We start from the raw sequence: 27,204 nt of genomic DNA, 5'->3' as shown, positions 1-27,204 counted from the left end.
AAACCAGTGGGAGGCAGTGGAATCTTCATGAGCAACTGAGCATTTCCACTAGGAGGGTTTCATATCTGAGAGATAGAATTCCGAAAATGCTCCGGGATTAACTTGGTGTTCGCCGCCTCTGTCACGCTTGCCTGCCCTCCCCGTGGCCCTCCCCAGCCCCTTTGGTTCTCCCTGAGTTCCCAAAAATAACTGTCAGTGGTTCAGCAAGTTCATTAGCTAATAACTCCCAAGACTGTCCCAAGATATGCTGATGTGCAGATACATTCCATTTGCCTGCTCCCTTCGATCCCATCTCTATCACCAGCTCCCTTTACACCATCTCCATTTGGTGGTGATGGGCAACTGTCTCTCCTAACAGTTCAAGCTGGGTTTTCGGATGAAAGACTTTGCTGGCAATGGGAATGGGGCAGTGTCAGAGTTCAGAGTGGGGAGGTTTATTGACCCCCCCAAATCACTGTGTAGGGTTGCGATTTGTCTCCCTTTCATCCATAGTTTCGTCCTGGAACTCCTTCCACATCCATACGTGGTAGACCAGCACTTTCCTCACCTTCAAAGCACTATTAAGGTTACATCTCCAAGAGGCCTTCCCCAGTTAAACCCTCTTTTCCCTGCCTCGCTCTCCCTTTTTTCGTCATCTATGCACTTGGATCTGTGACCTTTGAGTATCTGATCTTCGTTCCACCCTCGACCTCACGGCACTTATGTACATATCTTTAAATGAATATTATAAATTAATAACAATAATAATGATGATGGTATTTGTTAAACACTTTTTACTATGGGCCAAGCACTGTTCTAAGCGCTGGGGTAGATATAAGATGGTTGGTTGGTTGTTCCACATGGGGCTCACAATCTTAATCCCCATTTTACAGATGAGGGAACTGAAGCACAGAGAAGTTAAGTGACTTGCCCAAGGTCACACAGCAGACAAGTGGCGGAGCCGGGATTGGAACCCATGACCTCTGACTCCCAAGCCCAGCCTCTTTCCACTAAGCCACGCTGCTTCTACAGCAGATACAGTGCTTCTACAATACTTATTCATATTAATGTCTGTCTCCATGTCTACACTATAAGCTCATTATGGGCAGGGAATCTGTCAGCTAACTCTGTTATATAGTACTCTCCAACCACTTGGTTCATTGCTCTGCACATAGTTAAGCACTCAATAAGTACCAGTGATTGACTGAGCGATCCATAGATTTCAGGAGGTATTTCAACCAGGCTTTCAGACTTCGGCAGGGTACGATTTGGGCCAATAGGAAAGCACATAGCAAATCAAAGGGGTCCTACAATTAATCAATCCATCTATCGATCAGTGGTATTCATTGAGTGTTTACAGTACAACAGAGCTGGTAGACACATTCCCTGTCCACAAGAAACGTACAGTCCAGAGGGGGAGACAGACATTAAAATAAATTATGGATATGTGCATGAGTACTGTAGGGTTGAAGAGGGGCTGAATATCAAGTGCTTAAAGGGTACAGATCCAAATGCGTAGGTGATGCAGAAGGGAAAGGGAGTAGGGGAAACGAGGGCTTAGTTGGGGAAGGCCTCTGTAAGGAGATGTGGTTTTAGGAGGGTTTTGAAGGTGGGAAGAATGGCAATCTGTTATATATGAATGGAGAGGAAGTGCCAGATCAGAGGGTGGTCGTAGGCAAGGGTCAGTGATGAGATACATGAGACTGAGGTACACTGAATAAGTTGGCATTGGAGGCTCAAAGTGTGCAGACAGGGTTAAGGATATCAGTGAAGTAATGAAGGAAGGCCAGAGGTATTTAAATACTTTAAAGCCGATGGTAAGGAATTTCTGCTAGATGCAGAGGTGGATGGGCAGCCACTGGAGGTTCTTGAGGAATGGAGTGACAAGGACTGAATTTTTTTTTTTTTTTTAATGATCTGGGCATCAGAGTTTAGTAAGGCCCGGAGTTGGGAGAGAGAGAGAAGGCAAGGAGGTCAGTGAGGAGGCTGATGCCGTTGTTAAGGTGAGATAGAATAAGTGCTTGGATGAGTGTAGAAGCAGTTTAGATGGAGACAGAAGGGTGGATTTTAGAATTTTAGGAAGGTAGAACTGACCAGATGGGGTGACAGATTGAGTATGAATACAGCAACCCTTCACCCATCGTGGATCTGTTGACTTCCTGATGTCTTCTCACTAGGTCATATACCTTTTTATAAATTGTATTTGTTAAGCACTTACTATGTGCCAGACATTTTACCGAGTGCTGGAATAGACAGAAGATAATGGGGTTGGACACAGTCCCTGTTCCACAAAGAGCTCACCGGCCTCAATCGCCATTTTTCAGATGAGGGAACTGAGGCACAGAGAAGTTAACTGACTTGCCCGAGATCACACAGCAGACTGGTTGCAGAGCTGGGATTAGAACTCGGGTCTTCTGACTCCCAGGCCTGTGCTCTTTCCACTAGGGCACACTGTTTTTCCTCCCCTGGCAATGGTTTTGTGTATCTGTGCTTTAGAATTGAATGCTATTTTGGCTACCATGGTGCAGTTGTGAAGAGCCACAACTTTCCATGGTGGTGCATCAGCCTGATGTTTCAAATTGCCATCAGCCCCCCCGTCTCCCACAGTGAAGATCAGCTGGACCTTCTGAATCGATCCAGCTCCCACAGAGTTGCCTGCCGTCATTATTAGCGGAAACATATATTGAGTGCCCTCTGTGGAGGAGCACTGTACTAGATGCTGGGAACACACAGTCATCTCACATTATGCTTCAGATGGTTATGATCCAATCTCAGCCCTCCACTATTTTTCTCCAAAGGTCACTGTGATTTTTTTTCATTTTTCTCCCCTTAATACTGGCTTCAGCACAAAATCGTTAGAGAGCAATTTGTGAAGAGGCAAAGGAGAGTGCACTTATTTAACAGTGATGCTATTTTAATGTTTCTAGAAAATGTGTACTGGTGTTGAAACAAACTTACCAAATTAAGGGCAAGTTAAGATGAGTCTCCCCCTCTGCGTGTTCTGTTATTTTTCATATCTGCTGTGTTTTGTGCAGGCCTAGAACACTCGTTTGTGGCTGCCACATCCCCTCTCTGCCCCTCTTCCATCAGGGATGAAACTGTGGAGTTTTAACTCCCTCTGCCACATTACGCCTCTGGCTTGCCATCCACAGTTTTATCAACTACCCGACCTTTCAGAAACTTGACTTCTGTTTTTGAAATGGGACATCCGTGCTGCTCCTCTTTATCTTATAGTTGACCATCCTCTTATTTGCTCATTTTCCTTTTTCATTTCCTCACCCTTGTTCCTCTTTCCCAGCTGGGTCCTCCTTCCACTTCTCTTCCCATGTTTTTTCCCACTAGTGTAAGCTATATCCTCCATTCCCAGATTAGCTAATTTCACGGTGGCTGTTTAGGGATTGTCAGTCTTTACTGTTGTATTGTACTTTCCTAAACACTTAGTACAGTGCTCTGCACACATCAAACACGTAATAAATTCGATTGAATGAACGAATCATCATCATCATTATCGCTATGGTGTTTATTAAGTCATTACTATGGGCCAAGCACTGTGCTAAGTACTGGGGTGCATACAAGATTATCAGTGTGAACACAGTTCCTGTCCACAAAGCGCTCACGGTCTAAAAGCAGGAATCTCATCCCCGTATTACAGATGAGGAAACTAAAGTCCACTGTTGTTGAGCGAATTGCCCAAGGTCACACAAAATTGCGAGATGGAGCTGGGATTAGATCCTGGGTCTTCTGACTTCCTGCCCCATGCTCTTTCCGGGAATATCCCAATCCTGGATGGATCCATCTCATCCCGTCACACAAATTCCCTGAAATATGACTCCTTTCACTGTGGGAAGAGATGAAAAAGGAAAGTTGGCGGGCTTCTCCGCTGCCTCTAACAGCTTTGATAGAGAAGGTTAAGGAGCAGGGGCTGAAACAATTAGTGCAGCCAACCTCCTACACAGGAGCCCAAGGACCCAGTACTACAATCAGGCAGCGGGCACACAGCAATTTGTTAGGGTGCTAATTGCAACACAAGAATAATTACTGCAGGGCCAGGTTTAATTTCTTTGATATTAAAGAGGAGAGAAGTCCTGAGATACGAGGATGATAGAAATGGGTAAAAGTTTGTCTTCAGCACCAGTCGCAAACAGAGAGACTTTCCGTAAATTGGAATTGGATTTGAAAGAGGTGACCAAGTATCGGCCGAGAGATCAGAGGTGGGAATCAATTCTAAAATCTCAACTCTACTTACGAGCATTCATCTCTTCCTTTTGGGACGCCATCAGAATAAGAATGAATTGCAGTCGAGACCGTCTGCTGGAGGTCTCTCCTGTGGGACCGCCATTAGAGCTGGATTCAGTATGGGAACGTGGGGGGCTGTTTTATAGGAACAGGGGTGCTGATATAGTTGTGGTATTTGTGAAGCATTTACTATCCGCTAAGCAACGTACTAAGCGCTGGGGTGGATACAAGATAATCCAGTTGGATGCAGTCCCAGTCCATTTAGACTCACAGTCTAAATGGGAGGGAGAACAGGAATTTAATTCCTGTTTTACAGATGAGGATACTGAGGTGCAGAGAAGTTCGGTAACTTGCCCAAAGTCACCCAGCAGGCAGATGGCAGAGCTGGGATTAAAAACCAGGTCCTGTGACTCTCAGGCCCCGGGCTCTTTCCACTTGGCCGTGCTGCTTCTCATCTTCCGGCCCACAGTAGTGACCTTCTGACCCAGCACCCGTCATTGAGAGCTGTTCATTCATTCATTCATTCATTCAATAGTATTTATTGAGCGCTTACTATGTGCAGAGCACTGTACTAAGCGCTTGGGATGAACAAGTCGGCAACAGATAGAGACAGTCCCTGCCGTTTGACGGGCTTACAGTCTAATCGGGGGAGACGGACAGACAAGAACAATGGCACTAAACAGCGTCAAGGGGAAGAACATCTTGTAAAAACAATGGCAACTAAATAGAATCAAGGCGATGTACAATTCATTAACAAAATAAATAGGGTAACGAAAATATATACAGTCGAGCGGACGAGTACGGTGCTGTGGGGATGGGAAGGGAGAGGTGGAGGAGCAGAGGGAAAAGGGGAAATGAGGCTTTAGCTGCGGAGAGGTAAAGGGGGGATGGCAGAGGGAGTAGAGGGGGAAGAGGAGCTCAGTCTGGGAAGGCCTCTTGGAGGAGGTGATTTTTAAGTAAGGTTTTGAAGAGGGAAAGAGAATCAGTTTGGCGGAGGTGAGGAGGGAGGGCGTTCCAGGACCGCGGGAGGACGTGACCCAGGGGTCGACGGCGGGATAGGCGAGACCGAGGGACGGCGAGGAGGTGGGCGGCAGAGGAGCGGAGCGTGCGGGGTGGGCGGTAGAAAGAGAGAAGGGAGGAGAGGTAGGAAGGGGCAAGGTGATGGAGAGCCTCGAAGCCTAGAGTGAGGAGTTTTTGTTTGGAGCGGAGGTCGATAGGCAACCACTGGAGTTGTTTAAGAAGGGGAGTGACATGCCCAGATCGTTTCTGCGGGAAGATGAGCCGGGCGGCGGAGTGAAGAATAGACTGGAGCGGGGCGAGAGAGGAGGAAGGGAGGTCAGAGAGAAGGCTGACACAGTAGTCTAGCCGGGATATAACGAGAGCCCGTAATAGTAAGGTAGCCGTTTGGGTGGAGAGGAAAGGGCGGATCATGGCGATATTGTAGAGGTGAAACCGGCAGCTGTTGTACTGGATGGGTCTGTGTGCGTTCTTGGGATGGAGTTGCTGCCCTTTGCTCACTAACCAGTCTTTTCCCCTGTCCCGGGCACACAGAAGAAGATTGTTGGCAGGGGTGAGGGCAGGAAGGTCTGTGGGGGTGGGAGCTTCTAGTAAGCAATGAAGGAGGAGGAAGAGGCTTGGTTTGAGATGAGACTGTTAGGCCCTGATCCCAACCCATTCCAGGGCCAGAAACTCCTGCCCCCACTTGTGTTCCTGAGGTTCTAGGTTGTGTGATATGTTGTTGTTTGACTTCTCTTATCCCCATATCTCAGCAGGTAGAGTCTGTTGTCAGCAGGAGGTTTTCTCGACAGGAACCTTTGGAAGGGAGACGATTCAATCAATCACCAGCCCTTCCACTGAGATCAAATGGGAGGGCCAGGCTGGGCTATCCCGTCTGTTTAGAAATTTCACCTCTTCCAAGTCTCAAACGCGCGTGTGGGATGCGCCATTTCACTAACTTCCTCCTACAGACGTGGCCAAGACCTCTGAGGATTGCCCTCTGCAATCTACAGTGGCTCAAAGACGTTTGTGTTTGCTCTGGGCTGAGAGGGGTGTTTGTGTTTGGCACTCAGAGGGTCCTGCGGGCAACTGAGAGATCCCAGATGTGCAGGCTGGATCCGGGAGCTGTTTGGAGGCATGGCCTATTTGGAAATTCCTCTGTTGAGGGAGTTCTTCCCTTTAGATTTGGTGGTATCCCGGGTGCAATCCATCAGCCCTAGGAGACAGTGGGCCCCCTGCTAAGAAAGTCTAGGGAGACAAACGAGGCCACGCGCTTGGAACATAAAGTTTCAAAGTCATTCGGTCCTCAGCGGAGGACACTGCTGCTTTCTATCTCTCTTTCCCTGCTACTGATAAATATTTTATGATGGAATACTCAACGAGAAGAATGAGGATGAAAATCCCCCCTCGACAGAGGGTGTTGAAGACGGCGTAGCCTGAGGGTGGCTGGTCCTCCCACGCTCCAGCGGGCCTGCCATAGCTCAAAGCCTCACCGCCCCCGTGATTCTTGGTGCTGTGCAGCAGGATGCTGGACCAGAGACGTCGAGGCGCCCCCCCCCCCCGGCCACACACACACACACACACAGAGTAAAACAGATCCTGAACCACCACGGTCATCACCAGACAAATGCTCGATTTGGTTTCCTGGTGATGTAACCGTCACATAGAGGGCAGAACCCCCATCCTCATGGAACTCCCCTTCTTAAAGGACAGGGAGGATGGACACCGACCTGTGTTTCCTCTGGAAACTCTCATAGACCACAACCATTCCCCACCGATTTTACCCCGGACCCTCCAGCTGCCCCCTTCCTACACCATCCCAAACACCCACCCTCAACACCACATACCTGAAGTCAGGGGTGCATCAGTGGAATAAAACCAACCCCCTGCTGTGTCTCAGGCTGCCGGAACATTCTCTTTAGACTGACGTATTTGAGTTGTGCTTTTATTTTCTCCACTATTGAACTGTAAGCTCCTTGAGGGTAGGGACCCTGTCTGTTCTCTAAGCCCCGGGACTAGGTAGAGTGCTCCGCTGGCCATTAGTGCACAGTCTGTCCTTGTTGGCCGACCGACTCTGAAACCCTTTCTGCTTTTAATTAGCAAGTTCCTTCTTCCTCTTGTCCTTATGTGCCTAGAGAATTAGCCTCCCAGTCGAGGGAGATGGTGGCGGGGGAGGAGGGGTGAGGAGGGGAGTGAGGCAGCTACATTGAATCAGAATGTAGCCCCAGGAGCGACCGTTCCTCTCATCTGGGAGAAAATCCCTGAGGAATTGGAGGGACGACCCCAGTCGCTGTTGGAGGCAGTGCTCTGAAAGGGACTTCCTGCTCAGCCACTCCTGTTCCTCAGTCAGAAACATTCCCTCCTTTTGTTTCCTATGTTGTTTGGAACACCCCTCGGTCTGAAGCCCCAAGTCTATCCTGGCCCCTCCCTTCATCCCAGGAGGTTTGAGGAAAAAGAACCGACAGATGTCCATCCTGGACGCATAGGCACCCACCTACCTGGAAACAAGGGCCTAGATCAGACGACCTCTGGGGGTTGCTTCCAATGCTCCGGCCCTGTCCAGGCCAACCTCCAGGTGCCCGGTGTATGGGATTTGGGGCAGGAATAGAAAGCGAAGCTGGGAGCGGGCATTTGTTTGTGGCTGGAACTTTCCCGGGTACCTGCAGGGGTGAGTGGCAGGCGGCTCCAAACGGAAGGATGAGTGATGTTAAACTGAATAAAATCCTAGCAAACGAGTCTGTTTCATCTGCCTGGGCATTTGCTCCCCTGAGCTAGTCCAGCAGTTTCCTCCTAACAAATGTTTTCAGCGGTAGCTGTTTGCCCAGGAGATATGGTGCCTGCTTATTTTCAGGGAAACTGCCTTGTTATTATAAAATGGCCTGGAATGAATGTGAGAGCAGGTGCTCCTGTCTCCCGCAATCGCTGCCGATTAAATACTCAGCTTGGAACCAAAGCTTTTCTCTCTCTCTCTCTCTCTCTCTCTCTCTCTCTCTCTCTCTCTCTCTCTCTCTCTCTTTTTTTCCCTGGTTCAGACAGGAACAAACTTTGCCTTCCGCAGATTATAAGAATTCCTGGGATAATGAATTCGGAGGTTTTTGAATCTCCCCCCCCCGCCCCCCCCCCCCCCCCCCGACCCCGACCTCCCCACCACCTCTGAGACTTCGGCCGTCTTTTTTAAATGGCAGATTTCTGATTGGAAAACAAACTCAGAGAAACAGCTGTTGACTCCCCGGTGCTCTGACCTGTCCTGCCCAGTGGGTCCTGCTGCTGCGATTTCAATTTTTCTGATGGAATGAATAGAAGCAGCATAAAGGGGAAGGGAATCAAAATATTTCCCTTCTGTGCAGCCCCCTCATAGTAATAATTCTAATGATAATAACAATAATATAATAGTCTTATTAAGCACTTACTATGTGCCCAAGCACTGGGCTATCTGCTGGGGGCAGATACAAGCTCATCAGCTTACTACAGTGCATTGCACCCAGTGGGTACACAATAATAAATTCACTTGTATTTGTTGAGCAATTACTGTGTGCCAAAGAGTGTACTAAGTGCTTGGGAGGATACAATATAACAATAAATGGATACATCCAGTACTCCTTCAAATCAGACAAAATCCCTGTTCCCCAAGGGGCTCACAGTCTAAGAGGGTGGGAGAGCATTTACCTAGATTTATATATGAGGAAACTGAAGCTTAGGTAGGTAAAATGACTTGCCTAAGGTCACAAAGCTGATCAGTGGTAGAGCTGTGACCGGGAGCTGGGACTCCAGATTCGCAGGCCATTGTTCTTTCCAACCAGTCAATGGTATTTATTGAGTGCTTACTGTGCGCAGAGCACTATACTAAGCATTTGGGAAAGTACAGTGTAATAGAGTTGGTAGACCTGATCCCTGCCCACAGGAGCTTACAGTCAAAAGGGGCGACAGACATTAAAATGAATTTTACTAGACCATGCGGCTTCATCCGACCTACTGATGCCCAAAGGGAGAAGAAAATAAATCAGCCTCGTTCGCAGCTGAGCTTGGGGCACAAGAGAGACGATTGGGTTTTGACGCAGTTATGCTCCAGCTACCCCTTGTTACCCTGCAGTTTGAGAGCACAACTGCTCCTCATCTAATCAGAAGGGAACTGTGAAACCCACAGATTTTTCCACAGTGGGCATTTTCTTCATTCCTGGGCTATCTCTGGGGGTTACAGTCTATCTTAGCGGATTCATCCTTGTGAAGCAGTGTGAAGCAGTCTCCGGAAAGCCAGCCAAGTGCTGGACCTGAGAGAATCCTTAGCCAACAAATCCAACCTCAGACCAGACTGTCCCGCAAGCACTGGCCATTTGTCTGGTTTCACATTGGGTGTCCGCTCTCCCTGACCGATATGATACCAGGGGCCTTTTTGTTTGGAGTTTTTATTTTAAATCTTCAACCTCACTCTTTCTCAGCTCCCTGTTGCAAGGTTTCACAGGAACCAGAGACCCTGGAGAGGAATGTAGTGGTTTGGGAACTATGGAGGGGATCAGAGCCTACACAATCAAGGCCCACAGCAATTCCGGAGATTCTGCCAACTTCTGCCCAGAACTTTTCGTGTTGTCCTTCTGATGCCCTTATGTCACATAAATGGTGTTGACAAGGGGCTGTCCTTTCATTCGTTTAGTCAGTCATATTTATTGAGCGTTTACTGTGTGCAAAGCACTGTACTAAGCACTTGGGAGAAGAAAATATAACAGTCAACACACATATTCCTTACCCACAACAAGCTTACATTCTAGCAGGGGAGACAGACATTATTATTATTATTATGGTATTTGTTAAGCGCTTACTATGTGCAGAGCACTCTTCTAAGCGCTGGGGTAGATACAGGGTAATCAGATTGTCCCACGCGGGGCTCACATATTTTAATCCCCATTTTCACAGATGAAGTAACTGAGGCACCGAGTAGTTAAGTGACTTGCCCAAGGTCACACAGCAGACAAGTGGCGGAGCCGGGATTAGAACCCACCACCTTTGACTCCCAAGCCCGGGCTCTTTCCACTAAGCCACGCCGCTTCTATATTTATTTATTATAAATAAATAAATTACAAGTACGTATGAGTACTGTGGGGCTGGATGGGGGGGATGAATGAAGGGAGCAAGTCAGGGTGACGCAGAAGGGAGTCGTAGAAGAGGAAAAGAGGGCTGAGTCAGGGAAGGCTTCTTGGAGGAGATATGCCTTAGTGAAGAGGTGGAGAGTAATTGTCTGTCCTCAATTTTCCACGGCCATCAGTGGCCAGCCTACCTGGAGACCTTAGTGGAAACGCACCCGACCTGGGTGAGGCTCTGTGAGGAATGCTGTCCCATCTTGCTCAGAGCTCTGCCCTCTTTCTTCAGAGGAATCCTCACAGCTTTTAGCTTTCCGGATGCCAAGATGGGTTCCCCCAAGACCGTAATGAATCACTCCCTGGCAGTGCCCTTCAGTGCACTGCGAGCATCAGAATCCCAGCTGCTCTCAGTTCGTCATATAGAGGGCCGGGAGCTCTCCCCGAGTCTGAAATCAGACATCATGCCCCTGCCTCACCCCTGGCAAGATTTTGACACGTAACAGTACTCATGTTTTAATGGACCTGAAAGGAGATGTGTAGAAGCACAACTGCTGTCAGAGCAGGCTGGTTTATAGCGTTATTTCCCGTCAAGCCGGGACTCATCAGCGGAAACTCGAAGCCTCGCTCTGGATGGTCTGGCCGTGGCAGGCGCCTCCCCGAAAACATTCTCGGAAGGGAGTTGCATCCCAGTGACCAGACCTGCCGGGTTTTTCCTTTCAGACCTTTCTGGATCCTGGCGGGAGTCTTAGGGAGCCTGGAAGTGTTTCCCAGTCCTCCTTTCCAGGGTTCGTTTCCTCTCCCTCTTTCCTCTGTGGCTAGTACTGTCTCATTGGGATCGTTGAGTCTGTGGCATGTTTTCTGTCACCCCAGCTTCACTAGTCCCCTGTGTTTATAGTCAGGGTCACATGTTCAACATCAGGGAAGGACTCAGATTAGAAGGACTCAGAATTAGAAGGACTCAGACTCAGACTCAGAAGGATTAGACTGTAAGCCCATCAAACGGCGGGGACCGTCTCTATCTGTTGCCGACTTGTTCATCCCAAGCGCTTAGTACAGTGCTCTGCACATAGTAAGCGCTCAATAAATACTATTGAATGAATTGAATGACTCAGGCATTAAGGAGCAGCGGCAGGCCCAGGGGGTTCTCTCAAGATCTCGATTTTGACTTTGTTTCCCCTGTAATTCCCCATTTCCTCTTACAACAACGTGGAGAAACAGTGTGCCTATTGGAAAGAGCGGGGAATGTTTCTGTTAAATTGTATATTGTACTCTCCCAAGCACTTAATGCAATGCTCTGCACACAGTAAGCACTCAATAATTACAATTAAATGAATGAATGAATGGGTGTCAGAAGGATTGAGTTCTAATCCTGGCTTTGCCACTTGTCTGCTGATGACCTTTGGCAAATCGCTTCTCTATGCCTCACTTACCTCATCTGTAAAAATGGAGTTTAAAACTGTGAGCCCTATGTGGGGCAGGGACTGTGTTCAACCTGATTATCTTGTATCTACCCCAGTGCTTAGAACAGTGCCTAACTCATAGTAAGTGCTTAAATATCATTAACAAACAAAAAAACAAGGGAAAAAGAGCAGGAGTTTGCTGACCCTTCTGCACTGGGTAAGGTCTCCAGTATTTTCATTTTTTTTTCGTGGTATTTGTTAAGCTAGGCACTGTGCTAAGCCCTGCAGTAGATACAAGCTCATCAGGTTGGAAGCGGCCTCTGTCCCACCTGGGGCTCACAGTCTTATCCCCCATTTTACAGATGAGGTAACTGAGGCACAAAAAAGTGAAATGACTTGCCCAAGGTCACACAGCAGACAAGTGGAAGAGCCAGGTTTAGAACCCAGGTCCTTCTGATTCACAGGCCTGTGCCCTATGCATTAGGCCACACTGATTCTCAAGATTAAGGTGATTATGGGAGAGGCATGGATCCGTTTTCCTGTCGTCCATGGCTGGAAAAATGAGGAGCCACTCGGTGAAGGGGCAGTCCTCCCTCCCTCCCTCCTCCCCTCCCCCGCCAGCAGTAGGCAGTGATACGGGGAGCCCAGCAGTAGGGTCTCCTGGGAGGTGGGGGCTACCCTATTCCAGGCTCTAAGAAGGACTCCTGTTGGTGCAGCAAAACGCCATCCAAACAGCACTATTTCATCCCGGGGTCCTCCCGTTACAAATGTCATTATCAACCTCCAGTAATAGCGCTAATGGGTTTTTAATTAATTCGGGGAAACTCTAAATTAGCGTTCTGTGACCTGTTTCTCCTCCCCTCCCCTCCTCCCGCCTTTGACTGAGAGCGCATTTTCTCTGGGATCACTCTCCCCTCCCTCTGGACCTCCCCCGATGTCAGCTGAGCCACCGCGGGAGACCCCGGCCGGGAAGTCGGGGGCCGGTTCCCTCCTGGAATGGCTCATCTGGCTTCCCCAACCACGTCGGCAGCGGGTCCCCCCCGTCCCAGCCCCTTGGGGATGAGCCATCGATCGATACCTCCATCTATAGCTTGGAGCGCTCACAAATGAATATCCCATAATTATAATTAGAGCTTCCTGCGTGCTGAGCAAACAGCAGCATCCTACTTACTGCCTGCCATCCTGAGAAACAAAAGGCAGTTTAGTGCATCTCTTTCCTTTTCTTCTTAAACGGGGAGCATTATGACTTCATAAAAACACCCGAGGCTTTTGGCTCAGGAACTGATTTTATGTTTCATTGGGGTAAAATAGAGTAGGCAGGGCAATAAAGCATTAAAGAACATGTTCTGGATGTGGGCACTTTAAGTATGCTGTACATTAATGGAAATGGTGAGGGACCCCGTGAAACTCCCCATATAATGAAGTTGTGCGTTTTGGTTAGAGGAATGAAAACCGTTGCCGTTAAGCTAACACGTTTTCCCTCAGTGCACGTTTTGACCTCTATGATCGGATAAAGAGGACAGGAAACAGGGCCCAAGGAAGAATCTCCGCACCGGACCACATATGCCCCCCCCCCCCCCCCCCCCGACCCCGGCCAGCCAACACGTGGATGGCTCCGTTCCCCGAAGCCGACGGAAGGAGGTTGGCTGAGATGGGGGCGCCGGGAGGACAAGACCGTCCAAGAACTTATGGGTTTCTGGTTTGGGCATCAGGGCTGAGGTGACTGACCATGTCCAGTTGAGCAGATGATCTCTCACTTGAAGCCACACTCCATCCAACCTCTGTCCCTTCCTGAAGCCAGATGATAGGCTGTCCATGGGTGGTGCAAAGGGGATTTATTGAATGCTCCCGGGGTTCAGTCTGTCAATTAATGGTATTTATTGGTATATGGCATAGCGGTATAATGAAAAGCAGCATGGCCCAGAGGAGCGAGCATGGGCTTGTGAGTGAGAAGGACCTGTGTTCCAATTCAGGCTCTGCCACTTGCCTGCTGGGTGACCTTGGACAAATCACTTCTCTGTGCCTCAGTTCCCTCATCTGTAAAGTGGGGATTAAAACTGTGAGCCCCATGTGGGACGTGGAGTGTGTCCAGGCAGATAATAATGTTGGCATTTGTTAAGCACTTACTATGTGCCGAGCACTGTTCTAAGCGCTGGGGTAGACACAGGGGAACCAGGTTGTCCCACGTGGGGCTCACAGTCTTAATCCCCATTTTACAGATGAGGTAACTGAGGCACCGAGAAGTGAAGTGACTTGCCCACAGTCACACAGCTGACAAGTGGCAGATCTGGGATTCGAACCCATGACCTCTGACTCCAAAGCCCGTGCTCTTTCCACTGAACCACGCTGCTTCTCTAAACTCTATCTCAATGCTTAGTATAGTGCCTCGCACCTAATAAGCACTTAACAGATACCATGGGGAAAAAAAAAAGTTTCTTCATTTGTAAAATGATGCTAAGATACCTGCTCTCCCTCACCTTTAGATCTTGGGCTCCTTATGGAAGAGGCTGTGCTCATTCTGTTCATTTTAGAACTACCATAGTGCTTAGCCCATTGTTTGGTACATTGTGTTTAATGGGTAAGGGAATAGCCTATATATCTTTCCCTACGCTCCTGGGTAAATGTGGCCTTTATGGAATCGGATCCAGACAGCAGATTGTCTCCCTGGGAGTCTGGGGTTGGATGGAAATGGAGATTTGGGTTGCTTTCAGCCTCCTTGTGTATGTCCGTAGTTGAGTAGAATGTATAAACACAATACCTTAGCCATTTGGTCAGACCAGTTGGATCGTCTCACTGAGAAAATTAGGAACTGAAGAACCTTTAGACCCCTTCTCCACTGTCTGGGTATTCGCTTTGGTGTTGCTGTCTTTTTTTATGTTATGAAACAAAACTAGAAAATTTGTCAAGTACTCATGAGGGGCAGAGACTGTAAGTTCCCTCTAGACTGTAAACTCGCTGAGGACAGGTTACGTGTCTACCATCTCTGCTATACTGTACTCTCCCAAGCACTTAGTACAGCATTCTATACACCGTAAGCTCTCGATAAATACAGTTGATTGAGATGATACTTATGCCACATTCATGAGCCAGTTTTTTTTTTTTCCACCATCACAGCTTCTACTTCTTTCTCTATTTAATGTCCCTTGAATAACACGATGAGAAGATACAGGAGACACTAGAAATTTATGGAGCTAGGCAAAAAATTTGCTCAATCCCATTAAGATTTCAGGATCCTCGCCAGGTCTCCTCAGCGTGACCAATATTATTTCCGTCACCTTATGCATCTGTTCTTGATTGCAATTTAAAGCACCAAGTCCACCATTGCTCTCACCTGAAGCATTCAGAGAAATGCAGTTTTGCACCCAGAGAGGGCCCTGAACCTCCAAGAGGAAAGTCACTGGGCTCTTTCTTAAAATGCCTCAGGCAATCATCAGTCAATCAATCAATAGTATTGAGTGCTTACTGTGTGCAGAACACAGTTCCAAGCACTTGGTAGTGAACAATTCAAAAGAGTTGGGAGACATGATTCCTTCCCTCACAGAATTTATAGTCTAGTGGAGGATTTTACAATCTGGTTGGGGATCTTACAATCTAGAGTTCTTGTTTGTCCATTTTAATTCTAGGTCACTATGCCGAACCTATCCATCATCAGTACTGATTAAACTACTATTTTCAGAGCACCCTGTTAAGCACTTGCACTATCTCTGTCCCCAAAGAGCTTTCAGTCTAGTGGGGGAGAAAGACAAAAAAATGAATTAAACAGAGTCGGAAAAAAAGACAATGGAAAGATAGATAGGTAGATGATTAAATGCTTAAATAACAAAGAATGTAAATAATGTGAACAGAAGTGATTGTGAGTGGCTAAACCCTGAGTTGGTGAGGAGTTGCTGAAGTGGTAATTGGTAGGACAAGACATGAGGAAAAGAAACGTTCAATTGAGGAAACCTCCCTGAGGGGGTGGAATTGCTGAAGGGCTTTGAGAATGGGGAGATCAGAGGTCTGGTGGACTGGAAGTGGAAGAGTGTCAAGTTAATGTCTTTAAACTTGCCTTAGTGTTTTGAGCAGGCAGAGGTTTGCTCCTAGAATCTCACTAACCTGGGCTTCTCTCCCAGCATCATGCCGGGATCTAGCATTGTGTGGTGTTACCTTTGATCAGAGAGTAAGAGTCACAGAGCTGTATATCTGTAATCTTTGAGTGTGAATCCTTCCTCCCCTTAGAACTTCCTTGTCAGCTCTAAAACCAGAAAGGGAATAACTGTATCAGCCTCGGTTTTGGGATTTTTTTTAAGGCATCTGTTAAGCACTTGCTATGTACCAGGCACTGTATTAAATGCTAGACTACATATAAGATTATAGGGTTGGACATAGTCCCTGTTCCAAGTAGGGCTCACAGTCTTAATCCCCATTTTTCAGATGAGGTAACTGAGGCACAGAGAAGTGAAGTGACTTGCCCAAGGTCATATTCTAATCCTGGCTCTGGCACTTGTCTGCTGTGTGACCTGGAGCAAGTCATTTCACTTCTCTCTGTCTCAGTTACCTCATCTGTAAAATGAAGATTGAGTGTGAGCCCCCGGTGGGACAGGGACTTTGTCCATTAGCGCTTAGTACGGTGCCTATTACAGAATAAGCATTTAATAAATACGCCCAAAAAAACCCAAACCCCAGCAGATATGTGATAGAGCCAGGATTAGAACCCACGTTCCAGGCCCGGGCTCTTTCCATGAGACCACACTGCTTCTCAACTATATTGTCTCAATTTAAGGTGTATTAATGAAGGGGACAGGGGATGGGACTCCCTGAGTGGTGCAGGAATCCGGCCACAGTTCTATTGGCTTTCCACTGCCAAGACCGGCTCACTTCGTGAAACCCTTCTGTGGAGGCCCCTCTCCCCTCCAACTCTGGATTTCCTTCTTCAAATGCCTGAAAAACCCTGGTACTGCTGGTTTATTCATGTCCGTTTGAAAAGGAAACCTCCGCACCTTCAAAATCTCCTCCCTACAGGGTGGAAGCAGACACCGCCTTGGGCATCCTCCTCTCCCACCGTTCTTCCTGACAAGCTATGCGATGGGCCCTCTGTGTTCTCGGCCTGGGCTGCAAAAATGTGCCACCGTCCTTCATAATTTACAGGGCCTGGCTGGTAAATCCGGAGATGAAGACAAAAGACAAATGAAGCTGAAAGGGATGGAGTTCCTTAGAGATGGAAATTATTAATTAGTCATATTATCCAGGGCTTGTCAGTCTCCTGGTCCTGCCATATGCGGCGTGTTTAATGCCTCTGAAAGTAGGGGCTGTCAGATTGGCTAAACAATTGCTTTTAATATAAAAGAAGAACAGTCAGGGACACGGTTTAGTTACAATCTTTATTTATCAAGTCCCAAATCCCCGCTCCCCTTGTACATGACATCCTTAAAAGCCAGAAAGAGTGCAAAAGCTGCTTAATTTCCCTTCTAGATTGCTTATAATGTGGGGCTTTTGTTTAATTATCCTTTTCATGTAATCTTCGGCTGACTTTGTGTCCCTAATATCATAATCTCCTTTAGAGCAAAGGAGAAAGTGGTGTTTTCAGAGGAAAAGACAAAAGTTTGCCTCAAGGAAACACTTTTGTTTTGCCTCTGAAGAATCTGAAAGTGCCAGGAATGAAATTCAGATGTAATTTGATATATTATGATGGAAAATGCATTTGGGGGGAATAACTCCTGATGTAAATGTAGAAATCTAGCGCATTTCTTCTCGTTGCAAATGTGCTGATGAAGTTTTTCTGTGTCAACGTGAACTAAAAAACCAAAACACAACTCCACATCAGAAGCTTCTTTTCCTTAGTTTCCATGTTTCAATGTTTATTTAGTGTCTAGAGAATACCTATTAGGCCGGTTAGGCTAGATGCCCTCCTTTCCTCCAGCAAGCGGGAAGCAGTGTGGCCTAGAGGAAGAAGTACGGGCCTGGGAGTCAGAGGACCTGGATTCTAATCCCAGCTCTGCCACTTGCCTGCTGGAAGGCCTTGGACAAGTCACTTAACTTGTCTGTACTTCAGTTTCCTTATCTGTAAAGTGGGAATTAAATCCCACTCCTTCCTATTTAGACTGTAAACCTCATTTGGAATAGGGCCAGTGCCTGACCTGATTAACTGTATGTACCCCAGTGCTCAGTACAATATTTAGCACATAGTAAGTGCTTAGCAGATACCACAAATATTAGGTGGGGCTCAGGTCTTCCTCCCCTCACAATTTTTTTTCCCCAGCTAGGACTGTATCAGACTAGAGAGAAGAAAAGCTGTTTACATTAGCTGCATGGCTAGCGGAGGAAGGTAAGGGAGAGATGAGTCCGCCTTGGACAGTTCCTTTCCGGGGACAAAGGGGATCAAGGCCTAATGGAAAAGGCATGGGACTTAGTCAAGAAACCTGGGTTCTAATCCTAGCTCTCCCCCTAGCCTGCTATGTGACCTTGGGCAGATTGCTTAACCTCGAATTGAGGATTAGATACCTTTTTTTTTAAAAAAAAGGTATTTGTTAAGCACTTATTATGGGCAAGGCACTGTTCTAACTCCTGGGGTAGATACAAGATAAAAAGGTTGGTCACAGTCTGTGTCCCACAGGGGCCCGACAGTCGTAATGAGGTTATAGATGAGGTGCCTGAGGCACAGAAAAGTAAAGTGACTTGCCCCAGGTTGCACAGCAGACAAGCGCTTCGTACAGTGTTCTGCACATAGTAAGCGCTCAGTAAATACTACTGAATGAATGAAGTGGTGGAGCCAGGACTAGAACTTGTTCCCAATAAGATGCCTGCTTGCCGTCTGAGACAGAGATTGTTTCTGATCTGATTATCTTGGTCCTTCTCCCGTGCTAAGGTATTCATTCATTCATTCTGTTTTATTTATTGAGTGCTTACCGTGTGCAGAGCACTGTACGAAGGGCTTGGGAGACTACAATGCAACAATAAACAGATACAGCCCCTGCACACAATGAGCTTACGGGCTAGAGTGGGGAGACAGACACTGTTGCAAATAAATAAATTACAAATGTGTACATTAGAGTTGTGGGGGCTGGGAGGGGGAAAAAATAAAGGGAGCAAGTCAGGGCAACGCAGAAGGGAGTGGGACAAGAGAAAAGGAGAGGCTTAGTCTGAAAAGGCCTCTTGGAGGAGATACACCCTCAATAAGGCTTTTGAAGCGCGTAAGAGTAATTTTCTGGTACAGGGCTTGGCCCATAGTAGAGAAATACCACTGCTATTAAAAGGTCAGAGTATTGAAATGGAGAAAAGCGTTCCTGCTGCTGTCTGTTGCCTGATTTGGGGGAGCATCCCCACTCCATGGCCCTGTCTTTCCCTCCAAGCCTGCCCAGCCTCGTGACCCTAATTGTTCTTCAAGCTCAGACTGGATCATAGTTCCCCTTCTGCCTGTTCCTACCCTGATAAGGGCATGGAAAATGATCCCTGAAGCTGGGCTCGTTGGAGGGGAACGGAACCTTTCTATCTGATGGAAACATTAAGGGTATCATCTTGACCCAGGGAGAATAGTTTGGTGAGGAAAGATGCTCAACTGTTACTGACTTCAGAGCTGAGGAACCTGGGGCCAGAATTGGGAGAGAAATTGCTCTCTTCGAGCAAAAGCTTCAAGAAGATTGGGAGACAAGCTGTGTGTGGGAAAAAACCCATTAGCACAGCGGGAATCTATCTTTACCTACAAACAATGAGGAAGGAAGTGTCAGTCACACATCAGTCTTTTCAGTCACACTCACATACACATGGATCGAATCTCACTGTCAGTAGCATCAGTTTTGAAACCAAGAATAGCTCTGTAGCTGTAATCTATTTATAGATGGATAGGGATATAGTTCTGTACCGATGAGCTATCTAGTGTATTCACCTGATCATTTTGGAGATTTACACACGATACATATATATGGATCCAATCAATGATCCACCCATCCCAGAATTCCACCTTGGACAATGGCGATGGTGCTTGGAAGGCCGTGTGATGGTTTCTCTCCTTGACATTCATCCTTGTGACTGAAAATGGAGCATCTGACATCCCTGTACCCCTTAAACGCTTGATATTCACTCCACCCCGAGCACCCTGAGCGCTTAGGTCAATGTCCTTATACTCTGCAGCTTTCCCTTTCTGTAATTTATTTTCATGCCTGTCTTCCCCTCCAGACTGCAAGCTCTTGGGAGGCTGGGATTGGGTCCACCAACTCTATTGTACTTTTCCAAGCACTTAGTACAGTGTTCTGCATGAAGTAAGCACACCATAAATATGACTGAATGATCAATCCCTAACTTTTCCAATAATAACCCATAATGGATCTCTCATCCTTGAATTTATCTGTTCCTTTCCTTAACCTATTGATATTTACTGCCTGAGCTACTTGGTGCAATAACGGATTCTGTCTGCCTTCCACCTTTTGTTTATTTGGAAACTACCACTTTCCAGCTTCCTTGGGTGTTCTTACCTGTGAAGTGAAAATCCTGGCTACCTAACTGGACCATCCAAGAAAGCTCCCAAGTTCAAGCGGGGTCAAGTTTCAGCCTTAATTTTGCTTCCCGTCACTCTGAAATCGGAATGAAAGGCACAACGAGGGTCTTATTGGGCAGGTCCGTTCTCAGCATTGCTCATATGGATTAAACTCCAAAGTGAGATTAAAGGATAAAGGTTATTTTCATTACTCATTTCTGAATGGAAAAGTTCTTTCCTCTTTGTTGGGCTGGAGCTGCTGATAATGCCTGATGAGGATGATTTGTACTAAAATTGTACTTGACACCACAAATCCGTATTCTCCTCAAGACCCTTTTTCCCTCTTCCTTGCTCTTTCACCAGGGTGCCTGCATCAGCTCAGGTGTGAGAGAATGTGCCCAGAGCTCTCACTGGGCATCAGAGAGGCACTCCAGAGGTCCTTGGTGGGTGGACATATTTCCATTTGCGCCCCCCTTTTCTTTCAACCCAATTTGCCTAGTACAGTGCCAGCCCAGGACATCCCCACCCCAGGGCAACAATCACTCAGCCTGTGTCTCAAGAAGTAATGATTCATGTCAGCATCCAAATTCAGAGGCAAGTACCAACTCTAAATCCATCTTGAAGGATACTTTTTTTTGTCTGCGGCCACCACATCCAGGAAACGTAACCCAGTGAGCCAGGGCAGGAGAAGGTCCAGTGGTTTAGCTGAGTGAGTCAATCGTATTTATTGAGTGTTTACTGTGTGCGGAGCACTGTACTAAGTGCTTGGGAGAGTACAAAATTACAATAAGCAGACACGTTCCCTGCCCACAATGAACTTCAGTTCAGAGAGGGAGACAGACATTAATATGAATAAATAAATAAATTGCAGATATGTATATAAGTGCTGTGGGGCTGGGAGTGGGGACAAATAAAGGGAGCAGGTCAGGGCAAGGCAGAAGGGAGTGGGAGAAGAGGAAAGGATGGGGTTAGTCTGGGAAGGCCTCAGGGAGGAAATGTGCCTTCAATAAGGCTTTGAAGGGGAGGAGAGTAATCAGTCGGATATAAGGAGGGAGGACAGTCCAGGCCAGAGGCAGGTCGTGGGCAAGGCGTCGGTAGAGAGATAGAAGAGATGGAGGTACAGCGAGAAGGCTAGGATTAGAGGAGCAAAATGTGCAGACTGGGTTGTAGAAGGAGAGTAGCAAGGTGAGATAGAAGGGGGCAAGGTGATTGAATGCTTTAAAGCCAATGGTGAGGAGTTTCTGAACCCACCAAGTGAAAGTGGCAGCGACCGTTGGTGTGCACAGTCCCACAGCTAGAGAAGAAAAGGGGGAATTAGGGTGGAATTGAGCCCTTGATTAAGCATAAAAGCTGCCATAAGCAGAAAGATAAGAGAAAACTAGATTTCAAAAAATGCTCCCAGGGGCAGGGAATGAAAGGCTGAGATTGTGGATTTTTTTTTTTTTTTAAAGAGAAATTGTGCCGCTGCCTTTGAGGACAAGGGCAGAGAGGTAGCTTCTCCGAAAGCCAGCAAACTATGGAGCCCCATGACAGTGACTTTGAGCCCAGGACCAGGTGAGATGCATTCCTGCAGCAAAGTAGTAGTCGTAATAGTATTTATTAAGCATTTACTGGGTGCAGAGCACTGTACTAAGCCCTGGGGGAGAATATACAAGTGGGAATTAGACATGGTCCCTGTCCCTCCAGGAGCTCACAATCTAGAAATGCGTACAAATGAGGAGAGAGCTTGAGTGGTGCAATGTATGAACCCAAGTAAGGGCTGTTACTTGGGGCTGGTAACCCCTTCACGTTCTGAGGAGGCGTGGAGTTTGGGTCGTCCGCCCCCAAGCATGGCATGGCTCCCCCGGTGATGGTATTCACTGAGCACCAACTGTGCTAAGCCTCAGGAAAGTTCACCCTGCAGGAAACTTCCTGAGGGCAGGGACAATCGATCGAGCCGTCCATGGTATTTGTGGAGTGCTTACTGTGTGCAGAGCTCTGCACTAATCACTTGAGAAAGTACAGTACAATAGAATTGGAAGATGTGATCCTTGTCCATAAGCAGCTAAGAGAATACAGGGGGAGGTGGACATTAAAATAAATTCTACATAGGGGAAATAGTAGGATATAAGGACGTACAGCTGTGTGACTGTGGGCAAGTCACTTCACTTCTCTGGGCCCAAGTTCCCTCATCTGTAAAATGGGGATTAACTGTGAGCCTCACATGGGACTACTTGATTACCCTGTATCTACCTCAGCGCTTAGAACAGTGCTCTGCACATAGTAAGCGCTTAACAAATACCAGCATTATTATTATATGTACATAAGAGCTGTAGGGCTGAGGTGTGTCAAAGTACTTAAACTGCATAATTGATGCAGGGGTGAGGGCAAATAGGAGAAATGAGACTGTGAGCTCATTATGGGCAGGGAATATCACTGTTTATTGTTGTACGGTACTTTCCCAAGTGCTTAGTACAGTGCTGTGCGCACAGTGAGCGCTCAATAAATACGACTGAATGAATGACATGAGACAGAGATTCACCCTGGTATTGAAGCCCTGGACAGTGGTACTTCCTAATAGCCAATACATTATCAGCTCCTTGAGGGCAAAGAGCCTGTTTCTCGCTTCTATTGTACTCTCCAGGTGCTTAGCATAACTTTTAGCACTCAGTTGAAGTTTGCGTCCACAGTGGACTGGAAGCTTGGAAGATCTGGTTGCCTCCTTTATTTTCTACGGTGGATGCCTGGCAACGCACACGTGGTAACCTGAGCCAACTGGTTTTGTCTGAACCGTGGCTCATCATTCTGCTGTTCCCAACTGAAGCGGGGAAGACTGAGCAGACCCGGATTGGTTCAGTTGTCCAAACCTTTGATGAGCTGAACTACTCTCAGACCCAATTAGTTTGCTTAATTAGCTTTGTAATCCACTGCCTCTTAGCCACAGATTGGACTGGCCAAGGGCTCCGGGCTGCCGAGTGGGAGGTTCCTTCACTCTGACAGAAGCATTCTTCACTTTGCTCCCGAGGGAGGGGAGGAAAGGGCAGGTCAGTGGGAATGCCTCCACCTGAATGGAGGTAGGAGGAAGAGGGAGAGAGAACAATTGCTTTTGGGTCTTGGATGCATGGGTCTGGAAGATTTCTCTGGGGGGAAAAAAGAATCAAGGAGCTATTATTCTACCAGTTGGCCTTTTTTCCTTTTGTGTGGCCCATTTGTGTCATGCCTTGGAGTGTTCCAGGATTTCCTCTCCCTTTTCTCTCTAGGCACCTCCACTCTTCAGGCTCTGTTCAGCAGCCTAAGAAGTTGAGTGGGGGGAGGGGGCGGGGGCTGTAGGGAGGTCATCCTGGGGTTGTGAAAAGGCACAGAGGCAGGGAATCTTGTGTCCATACCGCATCAGCTCTATCTCTACCAATATTTCCTGGCGGGACTGTGCTCTGCTGGGTTATCGCTCCCCACCAAGTAGCTTGAAAATCAGATCTGAAGCTCAACCGTATTCCTCTCCCACTCTTCTACCCTTTACCCCCTTCCCAGCCCAGAGCCCCGCTTACAATTGCCATGAGCTCGGACAGGGATGAAAACCGACGCCTTTCCCTTAGAAAGAATTCAGCGGCAGAATGGCTGCTGTTTGTCATCCTCCCTCTCCAAACCGTCTCCTATCTACCCTGGGTGGGTGAGGGCCATCGCAGCTCGGGAGAGAGCGATAAGGAAGGAAGACGCCTTGTCTTGGCCAATGCCTCCTAACTGGTGTAGAGTCATCCCTTGCAACAGTTGCTCTTCTCTTGGCCACTAGCTCTCCTAATTCCTGCCTGGGGAACCTCAATCAATCCATTGGATTGATTGAGGACTTACTGTGTGCGGAGCACCGTGCTAAGCACTTGGGAGAGAACGATATGATAGTCGGTGGTCACTTTCCCCGTCTACAACGAGCTGGCAGTCTAGAGCATTTGGCACCCAGCGGGTCTGGAGGGGATCGGGTGCCCAGGGCCACCTCTGACCATGCAGGATGCACAGGAATGGGGACCACCCTCCCCGCAACACACAGCTCATCTTGGCCTTTTCGGTTGGGAGGAACAGTTCCCCGACCTGTCCTAGACTGGACATGGGTCATACGTGTTAGAGTGAAGCAGTGCGTGTAGGATTCCTAACCGACGGCTTAGATTTCCCGATCTGTAGGCTATTGTTCCCCACCAATGGGATAGCCGTCCTGATCAATTGGGTAGAGGTCCCCATCAGTGGGTGAGCGTTACCCTCTGGTGGATTAGAAATCCTCTCCCTTGGGATGAGTCCAACCTCTCTGATCTAGGCCGATCTGGGTCACCGGCTGTACAAAGACATGCGCACGTACCTAAAACCATGAGTCCAATTTTCTAGCTGGGGTTGAGATGGCCTTTTAGTCGTAGGCCCTAGAGGGAATTCACATCACAGCTACCTTAATCTTAGCCCAGGTCTGTCTCACAGTGGCCGTTCTAAACTCCTTATTTTATATGTCATACATAGTGAGAAGCAGTATAGCGTAATGTATAGAGCACGGGCCTGGGAGGCAGAATGCCATGGGTTCTAATCCTGGATCCACCACTTGTCTGCTGTGTGACCTTGGGCCAGTTGCCTAACTTGTCTGAGCCTCAGTTACCTCATCTGTAAAATGGGAATTAAGACTCTGAGCCCTTTGTGGGACAGGGGCTGTGTCCAACCTGATTATCTTGTATCTACCCCAACGTTTAGAACAGTGCTTGTTACAGAATAAGTGCTTAACAAATACCATTATTATTATTATTTTCACCCCCTGCTGCCATTTCACCACTTCCATGTCACCCAAGCACTTGGAGGCTCACGTATCTCCTACCTGTAATTTATATTAGAATCTGTTTCTCCCGCTATATTGTACACTCATTCAGGCAATCAGTTAATAGTATTTATTCAATCAAACAATCACGTTAAATGAATGCTTCCTTTATGCAGACCACTATACTAAACACTTGGGAAAGAAAAATAAAAGGTAGATGTGATCTCTCTCTACAAGGAGCTTTCAGTCTGCAGGGGTAGATAGGCATTAAAATAGATTATGGATAGGAGAAATAGTATAATATTTATATAGGTACTGTGGGCTTGGAATGAGTATCAAATTGCTTAAGGGATTCACAGCCAAGCAGAGAGTTAATGCAAAGGGAAGGGAGGATAGGAGAAATAGTGAAGCCATTTGACTTAGTGGAGAGAGCACTGGCCTGGGAGTCAGAGGAATTAGGTTATAATCCTGGCTCTGCCATCTGCCTGCTGTGTGATCTTGGGTAAATCACTCAATAATGATGTTGGTATTTGTTAAGCGCTTACTATGTGCAGAGCACTGTTCTAAGCGCTGGGGTAGATATACAGGGGAATCAGGTTGTCCCACGTGGGGCTCACAGTCTTCATCCCCATTTTACAGATGAGGTAACTGAGGCACAGAGAAGTGAAGTGACTTGCCCACAGTCACCCAGCTGACGAGCGGCGGAGCCGGGATTCGAACCCGTGACCTCTGACTCCTAAGCCCGGGGCTCTTTCCACTGAGCCACGCTGCCACTCCACTTCTATGTGCCTCGGTTTCCTCAACTATAAAATGGTAATTAAATACTCATTCTCCTTCCTACTCATCCCCATGTGGGATGGGGACTGGCGTCCATCATGATTAACTTGCATCTTCCCCAGCGTTTAGAACAGTGCTTGACACATAGTAAACACTTAACAAATGCTATAATAATACTAACATCATCATAATAATAATGAGATGGGAAGGCCTTTTGGAGGAGATGTGATTTCAGGAGGGTTTTGAAGATGGGGAAAGTGGTGGACTGTCGGATATAAAGGGGCGGGATCTCCAAGCCTGAAGGACAGCACGGGCAAGGTGTTGGTGATGGGATAGGTGAGCAAGAGGTACAGAGAGTAGGTTGGCGTTAAGCTTGTGTAGGTTGTGTTGGTGTGGAAGAGAACTGATTGAGTGGTTTTTTTTAATGGTATTTGTTAAGAGCTTTCTATGTGTCAAACACTGTTATAAACACTGGGGTAGATACAAGTTAATTATATTGGACATAGTTCCTGTCTCCCATGGGGTTCACAGTCTGTAGGAGGGAAAGCAAGAGACCTGAGGCACAGAAAAGTTAAGTGACTTGCCCAAGGTCACACAACAAGCAATTGGCAGAGCTAGGATTAGAACCTAGATCCTCCGACTCCGTGGCCCACACTCTTTCCACTAGGCCATGCTATTTCTTATCCTTTAAAGTCAATAGATTTTCTGTTTGATGTGGAGGTGGGTGGACAGCGATCGGAGGCTTTAGAGGAATTGGGCAGATATGGACTGAGTGATTTTTCAGTAAAATGTCCTGAGCAGCAGAGTGAAGTATGGACTGGAGACGGGAGGGAAGGGATGCAGGGAGGTCAGCAAGGACGCTGATGCAGTAGTCAAGTTAGGAAATAAGGGCTTGGAACTGTGAGATAATATGAATAGAGAGAGGTAAGGCAGATTCTAGAGATTTTGTGAAGGTAGAACTGGCAGGTTTTCCTGACAGATTGAATATGGGGGTTGAATGAGAGAAATGAGTTGAGGATACTATCAAGGTTACAGGCTTATGAGACAGGGAGTATGGTGGTGGTGTCTACAGTGAGAAGAAAGTCTTGGGAGGACAGGGTTTATGTAGGACGATGGCAGGACACCCAAGTAGAGATATGCTGAAAGGCAGGTCTCCTTCAGGACGGAGATTGTGTCTCCTTATTCAGGAGCAAGGAAACATAGTTTAAAGGGCCTGGGAGTCAGGAGACCTGGATTCTAATCTGCTGTTGGACCTTAAACAAGTCACTTATCATTTCTGTGCTTCGCATTCCTCACCTTTAAAACGGAGATACCTGTTCTCCCTCCTACTTAGATTATAGAACTCATATGGGACAAGGACTGTGTCCAACCCGGCTATTTTGTATCTCTCCCAACCCTTAATACAGTGCATAGTACATGGTAAGAGCTTAACCCATTCCACTATTATTATGATTATTACATTGTTTTTAGTAGTAATAGCAATAATACTCTCCATTCTACATACAGGAAGTGCTCAAGGAATACTGTTGACTGGTT

At 47.3% G+C, this 27,204-nt stretch overlaps 1 protein-coding gene across 7 annotated transcripts in view; it reads left to right on the top strand.

Annotated features, from left to right (window-relative positions):
- The window catches only part of CAMTA1 (calmodulin binding transcription activator 1), a 1,175,303-nt gene that overhangs the window by 719,954 nt on the left and 428,145 nt on the right, over positions 1 to 27,204 (top strand). The gene's annotated exons all lie outside the window — the stretch shown is intronic.

The sequence above is a fragment of the Ornithorhynchus anatinus genome, chromosome 5 (assembly GCF_004115215.2).
Source record: "Ornithorhynchus anatinus isolate Pmale09 chromosome 5, mOrnAna1.pri.v4, whole genome shotgun sequence".
NCBI classification, from domain to species: Eukaryota; Metazoa; Chordata; class Mammalia; order Monotremata; family Ornithorhynchidae; genus Ornithorhynchus; species Ornithorhynchus anatinus.
This window is presented reverse-complemented; position numbering and strand designations above follow the sequence as displayed.